This window comes from Aythya ferina (assembly GCF_964211825.1).
Source record: "Aythya ferina genome assembly, chromosome: 7".
NCBI lineage: Eukaryota > Metazoa > Chordata > Aves > Anseriformes > Anatidae > Aythya > Aythya ferina.
Window position 1 is genome coordinate 35,483,947 of NC_140302.1, and position 17,872 is coordinate 35,501,818.

Sequence of the window (17,872 nt, forward strand, 5' to 3'; positions counted from 1 at the left end):
TAGAGCTCGACAAAACATTCACTGGAGCCAATACAGCTGCTCTCAAAATGCTCAGCCTTTCAGAGCTGAAAGAGGAAGCGGTTTGACATCTGATCTTTCATTTGCTTTTGTATAGTCCCTTATATTTACTGAGGACTATACCAAGGCCATCAACTGAGTGCCAAATATTGTCTCTAGCACAATGGCAGAAATGTGTAAGCAAAAGGAAAGATTTGGAGAGAGAGCTGGAACTTTATACATAACTAGGAATTAATTTCTTTGTGGTTAATGGATAAAATAATATGTATTTCCAGGGGCCAACCTACACTAGAAGCTGGTGCTTTTGGTCAAGATGAGTTTAATTCAAAGAAATATGAAGTCAATGGAGTGATTTTTCAGCAGGCTTTGTACCAGACCCATAAAACCCGAGTGCATGCCAGAATTGAAAGATGAAGTAAGTCTATATTTGTCTCATGGGGAGCCTGTACTAAAGACTAGTGTTTGCTGCCGTCTTCTAAACATGCATTTATGTGCAGTGAAGCTCAAACTTTTTGTGTGTGTGTATATATTGTATATATACAATTAGAAGTAAAATCCTTAGAACATTAGGAACAATGTATGTTTTGTTGAACATATACCATTACACATCATCTGTTTTTCAGCTACCCATGAACCTCATAACATTCCACTGATGGAAAGCCTTTGCCAGAAGAAAAAAATTAGCATTTGTTCATTTGTTAGTGAGGCTGCTTGTAAAGGTTCCTCCAGAAAGTCACTTTGGCTCCAATGTCTGACTTGTGAGTTTTGCTGTATTAAACCAAACCTTCATTGTCAATAGAGGTGAAGGCTTTCATAAACCTCTGCACAAACATGGATGCCCAGAAAAACTGGAAAATGTTGACATTTTCCATTATGCCAGGTGAACATCAAATTTGATGTGGGCAAAGGCAGAGTCCTTGCAGTCAATGTGATGCAAAAAAAAGCCGCGCAGCTTCTAATTTAAACATCTACTGTTTTAGAGACAATTGGCATTTAAAAATACCTGAAGTGGAGCCAGTCTCTAGAGACTCCACACTACCTGAAGATCACAGGGCAGCTGGCATGGCCATGAACTGCTGCACACAGACTAGGCAGCAGTGCAAGGACTATTGACTGCAGTGGTTTGGTCTGAACTTAGCATGTGAAAGCAAATCTTGTTTCAGACTCTTACAGTGCATAATGCAGGAATAAGACCTGTAGATGAACTTTGTGATCCCAAAATATGGCACAGGTGGTGATAAAAACTATTTAGAAAATAGCAAAACCTGAGCAGATCTGGGACATTAAAGATATGGAATAAAAGTGGTAGCTAGCTTCAAACAATAAATTCCTGCTGTGAAGCTGTCATCATTGTTCTTCTGCATGGCTGTGAAATTTGGACAATTACAGTCATTATATTATGCTGTGTAGTTGTTTCCATACGTACTGTCTTCATGCCCTGTTATAAAGTGAGATCTTGGTAATATATCCTGATAAACAAGGCAAGAACAGCAATGTGTTAAGGCATTGCCAACAAGTCGGCACCAAAGCTATGTTCTTCAGCTCTATTGTTCCTAAACATCTGGTTTATGTGTCAAGAGACCACCAGCAGTTATTCGTCATAGCTAGTTAAAACACACTGGATGACTGGGGAGAACTGAAATGTTACAAAGGCAAGAGCAATGTTCAGCATCACTTGTGTGGTAGTACTTCCATAGCATGGGAGACTGAGGAAAAAGTCTCCAATGGGGCAAAAAGATATGCCCCAAGCCCCTGCTGTCCTGTGCATAAAGCTGGTACTGGAGATGTTCAACAAAAAAAACACTTGAGGAAAACAATTGCAAGAAATACAGCAAGCTATTATAATGTGTGGCTGTTGGCCTGTGACAAGAAAATTATCATTTCTCAAATATTTTTTTTTTTATTTCATCATTCTGCATTTATTTCAAATGTTACAAAATGTTGTTAATAGAAACAGACTATTTATTTCAGGTAAATTGAGAAGCAGGTGACTATATTAATAATGCTGAATAAATGAATGCCTAGGCTGCATTTCTCTAAAGCTTCCTGTTTCCCTGGGTGTGAGATTTTTTTCAGACACAAAGGCAGCAGATAATTTGAGCTGTTTCTGAGTAACTGCCCATCTACTCTTTGCACTTTTTTGGCTACTGCAATGAAAACTTGAAATTTTACGAGTGATGATGTCCTTTTCTGTGTACATGATGATTAATCCCTATGGTGTTCCTATGTTATTTAGCAAAAGTTTGTCTTAATCTGGCAAAAACAAAAATAAATATTAAAAAAAAAAAAAAGAAAAGAAAAGAGAGAGAGAAGAAGAAGAAGAGATCAGAAGATTTTAGAAGAACTTTTCCTCAGAAGTTTCTGGCCACAGACTGGCCATTTTTTACAACTGTAAACAAAGTTACTTAGTTTACATAGAATTTTCCTTTTGATTCTGGTTAAAGAGAAAACGAAGAATGAACACTGAAACTTCCAGAGCTGTTTAGTTTATATTTCTGAAACTTTGGTTCCCTGTGACCAACCTCTCTTGAGTACCCAGGAAATCTCTTTATCTTAATTTAGCAATATGTGCATTTAAAGATTGCATAATTTCTGCATACTTAATACCTGGTTAACTCCTTGGCTAAGCCCATTTCCATCAAGCAAAATTTGTGGTTGTGCTGGTCTGATTAACTAACCAGCACTCTCTTTTTGTGTTGTTTAATCTTCATCTATTACCTAGGGGATGTCTTAGTATAAAATTCAGTTCAGCAGGGTTTACTACAATAAGATTTTAGCAAAGTTTAGCATGATATTGTTTTGCCTTTTAAATCTTCTTTCTTTATTCTTTACTTAACCATTACAAATGAAATTATTTGGACACAACCATTTCTCAGGGAGGAGAGCATCAGCCCACTGACATGCGAGATGCTGTCTAACAACCATCCATAAAGGAATTTAATATCAGGACAGTTATACAAATCCCTTACTTCTACAAAAACCACCATGTACTTCCTAATGTCTACAGAGCAGAAAAGGTTTTAGTTTATATGCTATTCTCTGAAAAATGTACTGAGTTCACTGTATGTAATGTGGTATATCCAGTTGGAGATGAAACCTTGTGAAAGATTGCAGCTGTGGATAAGTACGGATAAATACTTGAAAGCAGATGTTCAGAGCACTTTCCATCCCTTACAGCAAAGCCAAAGAACTTACTTGGAACAGTGCGTACCTTCATTCTTATTTTTATAAAACATGCTTCCGCATCAACAAAACTATTTCCACTAAGCTGTATTCTGAGGATGAGGAATAAGCCTTTACTTCTCTTACAGGCTGAAAGAGTTTACCTGCCTCTTCCATGTTTGCATATTAGAGAACAGAGTACGAGAAAGTTGTTCTCTTTTTACTAATGAGAAATGCAGATTATTTTATCCATTCTTTAGGTGGCAAAGCTTGGGCACAGGGAGGCATGCTCCAGTTCAGTAAATTTGATGTTGCCCGAGAACTTTCATTCTGATCTTGATTCTGGTATTGAATTATCTGAATCACCAAACAAATTCTGGCTTCCTTCTGTCATGCAAAGGGAGCCAAAATCTCAATTTTTCTCAGTAGCCTGGTTTTGGCATCAATAAACTGGGTGGTAATGTTTCTCCTTCCTCCAGTTGTTATTTGAAAGGCCTGTGTATTTGCGTATTTTAACATAAGCTACAATTAAAGAAAATTTCTGAATAACAAGTGGTCACAACTTTGATCTAAAAAAAATCCTAGCTGAAAAATCCAATTATACAAATGAGCTTTCCAAATTTTCTGAGAGTTGTAGTTCCCAATGTGCAAACATTTTTTTCTTCAAACTTAATTTTTTCCTCGCAGACACTAATACCTTGGAAATGGTCAAAAATGATCTGTCAATGAACTGCAATTGAACATTTCTGGATTGCAGGACTAAAGAAAACTTTTCCCTTAACATTTACAGAAAGCAAAACAGGTTCTGTTGACTCTTTCAACAACAAACTGTTTGCCTCTGGGCGGAGAGCAAACATGGAAAATTTCAGCCCCACAGGGATTTGAGAAAATTAAGAGCACCTGAGTTAGGAGGGCTGTAATCAGTTGTGCTTTAGCTTGAGCTGCCACGTTTGCTGTTGCTGTAATCTCTTCCTAGTACCAGATATTCCTGCTAAAATGTAAAGACTCTAGTATGCTTTGTCATTGAAAATAAAATTGGGTGTGAAGCCAACACAAAAAAAAAGTAGATAAAACCATAAAAACAGCTTTCCACCTGGTGTCAGGTTTGGCATTTAATCTCACTGCTGTGCAACAGGTGAGGGATGGGGGCCTTGAGGCTCATGGAGACAGAGATGGGCATTGCTCTCTCCCATCATTTGTTTGTATGACAAATGTGTCAATAATGTGGAAAATGTTATTTATTATTTAAAGCTGCAGCAAGCTGTTTGACAGAGATTCAAACTCTTCTGAATGAGTCTCTCTAGGTTTGCAAAGTCACTGCCATTTGCCTTTTAGGCTTGGGTGAAATGCAATTTTGAGAAGTGCCAGTATTTGTCTATGTGATTCACAGTGGGACCGGGATGAGAGACAGAAACATTGTCTGTCTCTGTGAAAACAAAAACAAAAAACCAGGCATCTGGTATTTTTCCCAACCTCTTGCAATGTTCACATTAGAACAAGTGCTACTTAGCCCATTTCTAGATAGAATTATGAATCATGGTCCTCTGGGTATGTTGGCTTGTACACCTATGAAATTTGGATTTGTGCAGACTTGAAAAGAAGCTTGCTTGTAATACTTTTTTTTTTTTTTTTTTTTTTCTTTCCTAAAGTCTAAAGTGAAGGTCTTGCCTGCACGTAAAAACTGCAGTGTTATAAATAATTTGTTCTTTCCTGTTCAAGAGAGTAAAAATTGAAATGTTTGCTTTCAACCTATTTTGTTTTCTGTTGACTTAATTTGATTGCTGTCCAGATAAAAATATTAGCTAATATATTTCAACATGTTTACTTAGAATATGTGTGACATCAGCTTGCTCTTGCCATCTTAGGAAATGTCAGGGTGATGTCATGGAGTCACTTTTCATCTTTAATTCATTTAAAATAAAGTGACTCCTCTGTAGGTTGTTACACCAAACGTAACATCCATGAAGCTGTACAGCTGAATTCATTTTGTATGAGCTTAAAAGTATTTCAAGTTTCATTGCAATAGTAGAAATACTGATCTGTTATCTAATGGATGGCAGAAATAACGTACAAGTCAAAACAGGGTCTTCTAGATGTTTATCACTGAGTGCTTTATAATTTTAATGTATATTTGCTGTCTAACCTCTTTTTCTCAGTCTTGACATTCATGAAAACAGCCCTTGACTGATTCATGGAAGAGTATTATTTACCAGTTTAATGCCTCTGCATATTTTCTGCACTTAAGCTAACAGTAGGGGAATTTGCATAGGTGACCTCAGTGTCTTAAAACTTGAGGTAAATATAAAATTATGAAAATTATCTGCACCCTTTACAGAAAAGCCAAATAAGTACTGGGCAGTATGCTTAGCATTCCTCCATTTGTCCAATTCTTAATTACCAGACAATTAAGTTATTCTTTAGCTGAAATAACACTAATATTGGCTGTTTCAGACTGCTAAGAGTGATATCTAGATACAATCAAAACCTACACTAAATTCATGCCAAATGATCGTGTTTATGTATTTATGAATTTACAGATTGCAAAAGACTTCAACACTACATTGCAAAGGAGCTTCAGAGAATTAAAAATGACACTTAGCTTTACTTTGGCCACCTATCTACCATACTCTGAGGCACACTTCAGCCCTAGGCCCAGGGCTGAAAACCCAACACATGCTTGGATTAAATATGCCTAATTTCATGGACTACAAGGAAATCAGTGACAGTTTGTTCCAAGTTGATTATTTTTCCTTTATTTTTTCCTGTACTGCAGCTGTTACTCTCTTCAGCCATAGCCAAAATATTAGTAAAAATTCTATGAAGTAAGGAGTTCATCATCTAAAAATCAGATTTTGCTGTGTGTGCATTTTGCTGTCATCCATCAGGCACTAAGGGTGAATTAGCCGTCCTGTGTGCAAGAACATCACTGGTCTTGGGCCTCCTTTTGGGTAAAGCAAAAGGAAGTTCCTCGGTTAAACTCAAGGCTGGAGTTTCTGAGCTTGTGGTTAGGACGTGTCTCTGCAGGCCTAGGTCTCAGCCCATGTGCAGCTCAGCCCAGGGGCTCCCAAAAGTTTGTGCTGTTGGGATCTGAAGAGCCCATGATCCCAGGAGGTTTGCTGAAACCCTTCAGGTGGCCAGGGCTTGTTGCTCTCTTGTTTCTGACTGGGACCTTTCTCCTTGTCACATTTGCAATTAAATTCTGCCTCAGTAGGCAGCTCATGCCTGCTTGTTGCTTGCTTGCCTGCATATCTGCAAATGTCGATCACTTCAAAACAGGCCTAACAAAATTATCAGAAAACCCTTAACAGGCCAAGATGCGTCTACTTTAAGTGCTCTGAATAACTGTGCTAGCAACTGATCTGCCACCTTCCATTACTTTCCTATTGTACCTATTTCCTATTGTAAAGTCCACTTTGAAAAGTATGCTGTAGAAATGGCAGTCTGATACGAGTCTCTAAATATTTACGCTGAGGCTTTTTTCTTAATTTGCAGTGGGTGCAATCAGTTTTTCGGAGACTTTAGTCAGACTTTCTGACAGCGACCACATGGGCACACTTCCATTGCTGGCAAAGAAGGCAACGTCCCATTTGTTCAGGGAAAGAAGACTTTTGCTGGATGCCATAGGATGCCTAAAGGCATGGTGTGAAAAGCAAGTTCTCAGGAGGACGTGAGAAGAGTTCTTAGTTAATTTTGTTATCCAAGGTTAATTGGAGGAGTGACTTCTTGAGCTTCACTTGCAATAATTGCGTAAGAGAAAACTGGAGAAACATCTGCACGCCTTTGCAAAGACCTCCTGGCCCTCCTGCCTAGTGAAGGAAGGCTACACCGTGTGAGGATGACAGGCTGTGTGAGGAGGACAGGCTGTGTGAGGAGGAGAAACCATGCCAGGCCCCAGCACTGGGCCCTGTCTGCACGGACACGGAGATGGCATGTGGCCCAGAGATGCTGCTGGCTTGGAGGTACCTCCGGAGAGGTATTATGAGTGTTCCCTTCTCTCCTTATTTACTCCATATGCTCTGTCCTATTCAGACAAGTATTTTGACAAATTCTTGCTTTGAATTCACTGCTTGAGTACCTCAAAGCCGGGCCTCTCTACTCATGTGAAAGGCAAGAGGAGCTTACTCTGCAGCCCAGCCTTTATGTTTACATATCGATTAGCCAAACTCATGACAAAATTTAAGAAAGTAATTTTTGTTTTCCCCCAAGGAAAATTCACAATCTTTTTTTTTTTTTTTTTCCTTTTTCTTTATTATTATTATTATTATTATTATTATTGTTATTGTTATTATTATTATTATTATTATTAATTATTATTTTCCCTGAAAGATCGCATTTGAGTTCTCACATCCTTTTATTTTACTAGTGACCATCTGGTACTTTGTAGATAACTTTCCTGGTGCTGGATATTGACTTCTGTAATGATTCCCATGCAACCTGGCTCTAATTACTTGAATTTTGTTGTTGTTTTTAAAGTAGATTAGACTCTTTTTTCATGTTGGCTCAGATCCCTTGCTTTTCCCTCCACAATGAAATGAGAACATGACTAAATGTAAAAAGGGGATTTTCATAAAAAAGAAATAAAATGACACCAAAATGCTTTTCAAGAAAAAATAACATGTGCCTTGGAGACTGTGATTTTACTTGCTAGGCTGAACAGGCATCTAATGTGCTTTAGTAGGAACTATAACTCTGTAGATGTCTCAACTCACCTGAGGAGTGAGTGACACAGGGTACATGGGACTGGACCACATCAGAGAGGTGCATCCATGGGGCATGATTTGTTTGCTCCTGGGCTTTGCCAGCCATGCTGAGGCTGGGGAGAAGTCTGCAGCCTTCTCTAAGCATCTCTGCAGACTTGCCTGGAGCCAGGGAGCAGTGGGGACCACCAACACTGAGAGCAAGGTAAGAGCCTGCTCAGTTCTGAGCACTTTGCTGCCACTGCCCTGCCTCCCTGCCTGCAGGTTGTGGGTACAACCATGGGGCTTTGGTAGCCTCATCAGGTGTGGGAGCAGCCACCTGGGACTTGTGTTTCATGCTAGTGGGGAAACGAGCATGAGCATGCCTTGAAAAACACTTATTTTTGTGGAAACGTCCCACTGCATCCTATTAAAATATTTATACTGCACATTTCTGTTTCATCATTCCTACATCAATATTGAAGTTTAATGTCAATATTAGTATGAAGTGTCTGTAAGGGTTTGGAAAATAAGAATCGGAAAGATCAAATATTTTATTTATGCTCAGTAAATTTTTAAAGTCTCCCTTGTGTTTTGATTGAAAATGCATATTACTGAACAATTTAGTTTCAAAAGTCTTTCTCTGATGTAAGATTTATTAGGTATCTGCGAAGGTCTGATTGAAACATGTGAAAAGTCAACGCTAACCTTACCTGCACCCCAAGCAATGCTATTTAAAGGTCTCTGATGTTCTGGGGTTCCTCTGTTAAAAGAAACAATAACCTCAAACTCTGTGTGCAGTGGGTATTGCTCGTCTGTTGTCCCAGGAGCCCGTATGGTGGCCCTGCGTCTCGAGACGCTTCAGGTTTCCTGCTTTCTGCAGGGAATGTCATTTGCTTCCGCTCTTACAAATGCAGGGCAAAACCACGCCAATAACACGGGGGCAGATGGTGGCAGATGACTTGCAGATGTGGTTGCAAAGGTCACCGCAAGACAAGCTCCATCCAGAGGACCTGGCGCAGCAGATTCCTGCTGCAGAGTTATTTGGCTGTAGTGCACTTCTGGAGCACCTACAGCTGCATGCAGTAATACCACAGCAGAGTTTCGAAATGTTTTCAGGCAGACTTCAGCTCCCTGGGAAATTATTTTAATTATGATGATGCACATATATGGAAGTAAACGTTGGTGTTTTTTAAGGCTAATAATGGGCAATTAATAATTTCCAGGTTTTTATTTGTAAGGCAGCATTATTCCTGCCTTCCATTCAAAATAAAATGCTGTAAGTAAAAATAATACAGTTAATAAATAATTAAAAATAAAAGGAAATAAAACCCCCTTTAGAGACATTTTTTTTTTGATTCTTAGTAATCTTTTTCAATTTACTGGCAAATACAAGTGTGCCTTAATTACTAATTAATGTCAGACAGCATTCCCTTCACCTCCAGATGAAGGCTGCAGCACAAATTATAGAAGGCTTTCTATCTTTGGTGATTACCTTTTAAATAAATAGTCTTTAAAATATTGCAATGATTTCTGTAAAATCCTTATACTTGGCAGATTATAATATATTTAAAAAAAATATCTGAGTATTTAGAATTTCTGAGTATTGTATTTATTTCTTCTTGAAACTGTAGTTAATGGTAGCATTTTGTTACTGAAGGTAGAATTATAGTTTCTTGTGGTTAGTCCCTGCTTTTCTTTCCTGCTTCCATATTTAATTTAATACATTCAGAAACTGTGCCAAATTCTGGTAAAACCTGTGCATGTTCTGCTAATGCTTTAATTGTGGATCTGACTGTGACTGCTGCATTACTATTTCTTGCTGAAAATCTGAAAATGTTTATTATAGTTTTATACATACATAAATATACATATATAGACAGAGATGCATAAGTATTTATATTTGTGAGCCTGTGCATATATAAATATAATTATCTAAATATACATAAGCCTTTTCTTTTCTTGAAAACTGTTCAGTCTGACTGAATGTGGCCAGCTAAGAAGACATTTGAAGTTTTTGCTTAATTCAGCAGTATCTGGCTGAGGATCCTGTTCTTAATTGAAAGCTAAAGGATAAGTCTCTTCATCGCAGAGAAAAAATTATGATTCAGGGTGTGTTGAAGAGCCAGGGTCAGCTGTACAGTTGTCCATGAGACCCTGTATTAAATTGAAGACCAGTCAAAAAGCATCTGTCTCTCGGGATGAGGGCTTATGCGGTGGTTTGTGTCTTGGTCTGGGGATGCTCCCGAGGTCTGGTTTGAACAGGACCAAACATATTGTCATCAGTAAATAAATAAGCTAATAATAGAGTAATTCTTGGCAGACAGACAAGCACTTCTGGTTCTTACTGTCCAGTCCCACTTGACAGCGCCACATCAGTGGGCTTTGCAGTCACATACGGCCTTTCCATAACTGTGTCCACATCACTTACTTTTCATCACAGATAGCTCTAACTAGTAAAAAACAATTCAGTCAGTGTAATTGTCACCACTTCATCATGATAGGCTTTAAAGATTGACTTCAACAACCTTTTTATTTATTTTTATTTTTAACTTTGTAATAATTATTTGGCATAGAAAGCATCACTTTCCTTTCCTTTGCTCAGATACCTTTGGAGCATACTTACAGGCTTTAAACATATCACTTGTGCTCTTTTCTGCCAAGGTTGTTTATTGGCAAATAGAGAAACAGTTTGCGATTAATCAAACTGTTCATTATAGCCATTTATTGTACTTGGGAGCACCACATAGGTATTTATTGGAGATGGTGGTGACATTTCATGATCAAGATCCCTGTCCGAGGGTTGGAGTATAATTATACAACTGCTGTCATTTGCATATTGCCAGGATGCTGCCGGTAAATATTAATGGATTACTTTTTATTCATTTAGCTGGTGTTTTTGAAAGATGCCTAAAAACAAAAAGATCATATCTGTATGTTGTTTTTTAATTTATTTTCACCTTTTTGTCTCCTTTGGAGACCCCTAGTGTATCAGCACTTTGTTTACCACAAATTAAACCTTAGCTGATTGTTTACCAGACTGAAGACCCTTGTGCATTTCTCCAGCACTTTCCCTTTTTTTAATAATCACAACCTGGGATTCATTTGCAAGAGGCCCTAATCTGCATGAGAATTATACAATTAACTTTTGATTAACCGCCTAGTTCTTTTCGAAACCACAGTGTATAGGATACTCTGCATTTAAATAATTTTCCTTAAATTGGGAGCAGGCCTTTCATTAAACTGGTGAGTTTGACTAAACAACAACATTTGGAGATAATCAGGGTCAAAACAATAGGCAAGGCTGCAAGGCTAGAATGTCATCTTTAAATATAACAGCTGAGATAAAGGCACCCAGATTGTGCCTTATCAAAACACAAAAAATCAAAGCTCTCTCTTGTCTGTGGCAAAATACTAGGCCCTAGTGTTTAGGGCTACCATTGTCTGGGCCTATAAGAGTTGCAGGATTTGCATTCAGAGAGCCGGTTCTAACACACATTACATCACGTAGGGTACTTATCTCGGAGTCTGACAATAATTATCAGGAAGAATATACTCAGAATGACTTTTTTGTGATTTTTATGCATCCCCAACACAAGGAAGTGGAGATAACAGCATTATGAAAAAGGGGAGAGTCTCAAAAGGCTCTCCCTGGAGCTGCGTTCTTCGATTAAATTTGCTATGCCACTCTGGTGTGCTGAACAAGTGGAAAGAAAGACTATGAGGCTTTTATATAGGGTAATAATAGTCCTGAACACAGCCCTTACCAAAAGATAAGATCCATTGTCAAAACAAACAAAAGAAGCAGTATTAAACACCACTTGAAGAATATATATGAGCAAAGTTTTCAATCCTTGGGTTTTTATACCTTGAACCTGGTTCTGTCATGTGGCCACGTTTTAACCAGATACCTTTGCAAGTGTGGAGGGCTCCACAGCGTCTTTTCCTTCTGCCTTGCACCGTGTTTATCTGCAGGGGGGTGTAGCTGTGGCTCCAGGAAAGACAGAGAAGAGACTTAAACTACAGCAGCCTAAGTTTTGTGTCTGCTCTGATTTTTGACATATTTACAGGCGGTCCGGTACCCAGTGTTTTGTTCCTGTAATGTCTTTGCTGAAGGACGCTGCAATAATTCATTGCTCACTTTCCAAGAGCTGACTGTGTTGTGGCAGAGCCCAGCTACAGCTTACCGCAAGGCAGGTGAGGGCCATGTGCACCTGGTCACTGATGGCTCAGTCCAGCAAGGCTTCAAGGCAGTGACACAGTTTCCAAAGATGCCCTTTGGCACTGCATTGGTCTCTCCCCAGCTCTGATTGTTCCAGCCTGGTTTTGTTTCACCCACCTGACTGCTGCTGGCTTAGGTTTTTGATGGAAATACGAGTGTCCGTTTCTCTCTAATCGATGTAGATTTGACCTGCAAATTTGGCAGTCCAGACACAATCTTCCCCAAATGTAAAAGGGTGGTGACTGCCACAGCTACATAGGGGAAATGTGCTTCAAGTTGCAGATCTGCCTTGGGAAAAAACACTGCCACGAGGTACATAAATCTATTTTTTTCTTCATGGCTATGATTACTGGAATAGGAATAGGCATTTGGCAGGAAGAATGGCATACTGAGAAACAAATTTATAGATAAATGATATGCTAATTACAGCAGGGCTGAATTTGGCCACAAAATTTGACTACGGCCAGACATTTAAGAAAGACAAAACTGCTTAAAATAACAAATACATTCGGAGTGTTACATCCACTTAGAGACAAAAGCTACTTCTGCATTTTTCTTTTTGAGGTGCTTAGCAGTTATTTCATCCTTCATGCTACAGAGGTTTTGTTGCTGTCTGTCCGTCCCTGGACTGCTGCTGTCAGCCTGGTTCTTCGCCTCCCGTCCTCGTGTGTCACCGCTGGTGGCACCTCGGCCAGGAGATGTGAGTCGCCGAGGAGGCACCAGAGTAGTGCCCGGGGCCTGGGGGATCCTACACCTGCTCTCAAACCTCCCTCCACTGATGCAGGAGGCTGCCAAATTGCAATTAGGCTGTCTGTGATGCAGTCAGTGCTGGCAAACACGTCAGGAAACGGAATCAAAGGATTCCCCCAAACAAAGCTCCCTGGCTAACGCGGGCAGCGAGACGTGTGTTAGCACAGCAGCAAAAGGGACATTGTGCCCTTAGAAAGTACTTCTGGAAGGTATTTCTTTTTCCCAAGGCACAGTGTATGAAGCACCAAAAACATGGCTTAGGAAATGTAGACAAGATGTGAAGGAGAGGGAGTTTTCAGAGGATTCAGTGCAAAAGACTACCAAGAATGCTTTCAGAAACTACAATCCTGGTCGCTGAATGAAAGAGGCTGTCTGAAAGTGAGAGCTCAGAGGTATGGCCCATTTTAAGTGAGAGTTCATGAAGTATTTATGAAGAAAGTCAGCAATTATCCAAGGTCAGAGGATATGGCATGATAGGCTGCTGTCAGTACAGTTTCCAAGGATTACGAACTTTTGATACCTGTGAAGAAGAAATGTATTCAAGCAAACCAGAAGGTTTTCAAGTTGGATAATCCATGAATGACCCCAAGACACCAGGGAAGCTCGGTAAGGTGTTTAGAGACCCTCCAGCAAAGAGAAACACATCCAAAAGTGCTTCTGGAAGGAAAAAAAAAAAAAAAAGCCAGATGTGCTATGGCTTTTCTCTCTTTATCTGCTCAACAATCCACAACAATATGTTCATGTGGAAACTTTTACTGTCTTTTTCATAAATTATCAGACATAGTTTTGGAATATATATATACATATATATATAAACACATGTACACAAGTAGTAAGTTTTTAGGATCAGCAGGGCCAGTAAGTGCAAGCTCTCCTGAACCTAGTGCACATATTAAATCAAGGAGGCCTGAGCGGGTTTTAGCCCTGCTGCTGCACCTGCTTCTCCTGCTGCTGTCTCCTTGCTCCTGGTGCTGCCTTCCAGCTCCCAGCCCCGTGGCTCCTGCACTTTCCATCCTCGGTGCTACTGCTGAAGGTCTCTGAGCTAAATGCTGGGGGCCTGCTAGCAGGGTTCGAGCTGAATCACAGCTCCCTTCCCCGGGGACTGATAAATGTCTTGGAGAGCAGCTGGGGAGGGAAGGTTAGAAACGCAGAGGGGAAGTGTGAGGACATGTTCTGAATCCAGGGAAGTGAAAGATGGATTTGATATCTCAGCAGGTTCAGAAGTTCAGTCTTGACAAAGCTTTGGTGGTTTCGATAAGCATCTTTATACAAGTGTGACCCTTTCAAATCTTTGTTTCAACCTTTCCCTTTTTTTAGCTTGTTCTCCTTACTCCTTTTCCTAAGCTCTTATTGCTTTCAAGGGACCCCTTTCTTCTCCTAAATTGAATCCAGGAGCTTGCTTCTGTTCCTTTCCTCCTTGTTTTACCCCCCAGCAGACTGCATTCCTTTTTGTTACAGCATTGTCAAGTCACTTGTGGTATTCAAAGCCTTGTGATGTGCTATATGCCAATGACAGAGCATGTCTCGTAGTGCACGAGCAATCCCAAGCACTCAAAATTAAGGTGAGTTCCTCAGATCATGTCATTTGGCTTAAGAATAAGATTTAAAAAGCAAAATGTCATTGGCGTCCCTGTATTTTGCTTGTGTTTGTTGTTGTTGTTGTTGTTTGGTTTTTACCTTATGGGTACTTAAGGAAAAAAAAAGAAATCTGAGATGTCGAGAAGCACAGCTTTGTGAAAAACACCAAATATCATGGGGCCTGTGATTAAATCTGTATATAACATTTGAATGGAGCAACAGAAGATACTTTATTTCCTAAGTAAATCAAAGTGCTTCGATATGGAATGAGCTGCAAGTGTGTATTTATGGGCTGCTCTCAGCTGCTCTTCTACAGCATCACAGCCACTCCAGGGCATAGCAGCAACCAGCAGCAGCCCCGATGCAACAAGCACAAGGTTTTTTTAGCACACCAGCTAGATGCCTGGCTTGGGGATGAGCCTTCGGGGTGCAGAGGCCAAGGAGGGAGGATGATGGCCTCCTCCTGCCCGTCTCCTGCTCCTGCAGTGTGCTGGGGGAATGTAGGTGGCTGCGGTGTCAAACCACACCCTGTGGGTTTGAGAGGAGCAAGGACGATACGAAGATGAGCAATGGGGGCTGCTGCAGGAGAGGCTGAGTCAAGGTGTGAAGCCATTGCTTTTAACACAGATTTCACCCCAAATGAGTGTAAAGTAAGTTGCTGCTAAAAGGCTGCAAGCCAGGTCTCTTACTGGCACAGGGCACTATTGCCTCAGGGCAGATAGTTCCCTTTTCTTGACTTCATTTTTTTTTTTTCTCTCTCTCTCTATTTTTATTTTTATTTTTATTTTTATTTTTATTTTTATTTTTATTTTTATTTTTATTTTTATTTTTATTTTTATTTTTATTTTTATGATGAACCTAATATTGTTTCTGAAGCTGTTTCCTTAAGTCCTCTTCACAACCTTGATGAGCTCTTCTGCATATATGTTTTTGGTTTATGGAAGGATGAGAAGGAGACTTTGTGTGGGTTGGCTGGTGGCTGCTGCCCCTGCCTGGCTCCAGCAGAGCTCTGTCTTGAGGGGCTCAACCCCATGGGTCACCGCATGCCCCTGAGAGCCCAGCACAGCCTCTCCAGTCCAGCCATAGCTGCTGCACTGCCTGTGACTGGAATTCTCACTGTATCTTGCTCACTTTTATGTGAACAAATTGCCACTTCAGAAAGCACTTGGTACTTATCCATACTGAGGGGGTGTCGCCAGGACTACGTTTGCAGTGCTAAAAGCAGTACCCAGTTAGAGAAGTCTAACAAATTGTCCTTCAGCTAATATGTCTAATGTTATGTATTAAAGCTGCTTTACATCCTTATGCAGAACTCCTTGAACTGCCCTGCCAGGAATTGTGTTACTGCCTTTTTCTTTTTCCCTCGATAGATGCACACCTGCAGGAAAAGCCAGGACTTCCAATTTTGATAAAGACTTCTATGTGAAGACCTGTCTCCGTTTCAGGATGAAATTCATGCTCAGGGTGTGAGAGTTCAAGAATACCAATGTGGTCAGATTATTCACCTTGGTCTAGGAAATACCACCTTTATGCTTTTTCATCTGAATCAAGCAGATCACAGGGACTGACTGGAGTCCCTGCAGCCCAGATGAAAGTCCCAATCATTTAGCAATAGACAATGCTGGGATATGTGCTCTCTCTCTCTCTCTTTTTTGGTAAGAAATATGAGAAGTCTTGCTTTCATTTGTGCTGGCAACATTGCTGGAATCCCAAATGAGTCTTTGATTGGAAAAGATTATTCAGCCCTATTCTGAATTTTCCTTTGTGTTATCTAGGAAGACCGACTTCCTTTTCATGCAAGCACCTAGAATCATCTGGAGTTTCAAGGTGCATTTACAGTGAATTAAATGAGCCAGCTGAGGTTGTGTAAGACTTTAATTTGTCTGATCTATGTTAAGTATCTTTGCAGGACTGACACACACTCTGCAAACCTGCCATTAGTGATTTCACAGGGGGAATCTCTGCCCCTTGTGAACTTTGAACGCTCTTCTCTGAACCAAAGCACAGCTCAGCCAGGACGACTTTACTTGATGTTCCTCAAACAGCTGCAAGACCTGGCAGACAGCAGAGCATGTGCTTTTTCCATTTCAAGACAATGCCTTATTTTGTTCCAGACCTTAAATTAAAAAAAAAAAAATAAAAAAAAATGTTAGAAAACAACATCTTGCACAGAAACAAGATGCTCACTTATTTTCTGACAGAGTGAAGAAGCCTTTGGGGGATCCTGAAAGCATCTACAGCCAGAAGGCATGTGAGAGATGCAGCAGGACGACAGTCTTGCAACAGGAGAAGGGTCTTGTAGCTTCTCCACATGAGAGAGTCTGGCAGGCTAAGTCAGTAATTATTATGTTTAAGAAACTGTTGTAGCAAGTAGGAAGGGAAGCATAAAACCTGAGATATATTAGATTATCTGTGATTCAAAAGAAAAAAAAAAAAAGCTTTCACAAGGATTTTTATTTGTTATCTGTGTTAATTACAAGGAACACAACTTTTGGTGCATATGGGAAGAATGCAGAGAACTTCAGAGGCTTGCATCCTTCGTGCTAGTCCTTACGCTAATTACTTTTTGCAGGCAAGAGCTACACTTTCATCTAGTATTGCCCATAATTCTCCCTCCTGCACTTTGCTGATTTATTAGCTCTTCTTTCTCCCTCTCTGTCTAACAGTACCACACGGTAACGGTTCAGGGAAAAACATGATGACTGCTGAGATCCTGCGGTGCACGAACATATGCTTTGTCAATCTGCACGGTGCTCAGCTCTCCACCTGGGTCTGTATCCGAGAGCCTGGGCTGAGCAGGACTGATACCTGTAGGTTTTGTGTTCACTGGGTAGTGTGGAGGCATGCACGTGACCTGCATCAGGTCCCCATTGCTAGAAGGTGTTTGAATATACAGGAGTTTCATTCTCAGCCATAATACAGTTTTTAAAAACACATTAATTCCTCTGTAAGACCTTGCTAGGGCTGTGAAAGAATTAGATATATGTAGGGATAATGTGAATGCATTACTTTTCTAAAAGTGCAGATCTAACATATAAACTTTCATGTTTCATCTTATTATCCTATTCACCTTATTCATCAATCATCTGTTAAAAACTTATTCTAATCAGGGACCATTCTAAGCATTTCTTTCTAATATTTAATATATTTTTCAGAGAAGTTACAGAAAACCTGTAATGGTTAATAGGCTTTATTTCCAGATTTTAGATTTAGCACATCCATACTATGTACAATATGTTTTCTATATAAGTATATTAAGATAATATTTTTCACTGATAAAAATTGAAATTCTAGCTGAGAGTGGATACATTTACAAACTATGGCACAGGTACTCGTTATCTTCACATCTCTGTCATTTTAGTCACTGTTAATTGGCTAAAATGTTCAAGATACAACGCCATCATTAACGGCCACTTCATTTACAGTTCTGAATGACAGGAGAGATGAGAGTATTAACAGGGCTGAC

General features: G+C 39.8%; 1 long non-coding RNA gene across 1 annotated transcript; it reads left to right on the top strand.

Annotated features, from left to right (window-relative positions):
• Positions 1 to 14,720: 14,720 nt before the first annotated feature.
• On the top strand, positions 14,721 to 16,865 carry LOC311439406. Its single transcript, XR_014694708.1, has 2 exons — positions 14,721 to 15,056; positions 15,777 to 16,865. It is a non-coding gene; the product is annotated as an uncharacterized lncRNA (long non-coding RNA).
• The last annotated feature ends 1,007 nt before the right edge of the window (positions 16,866 to 17,872 follow it).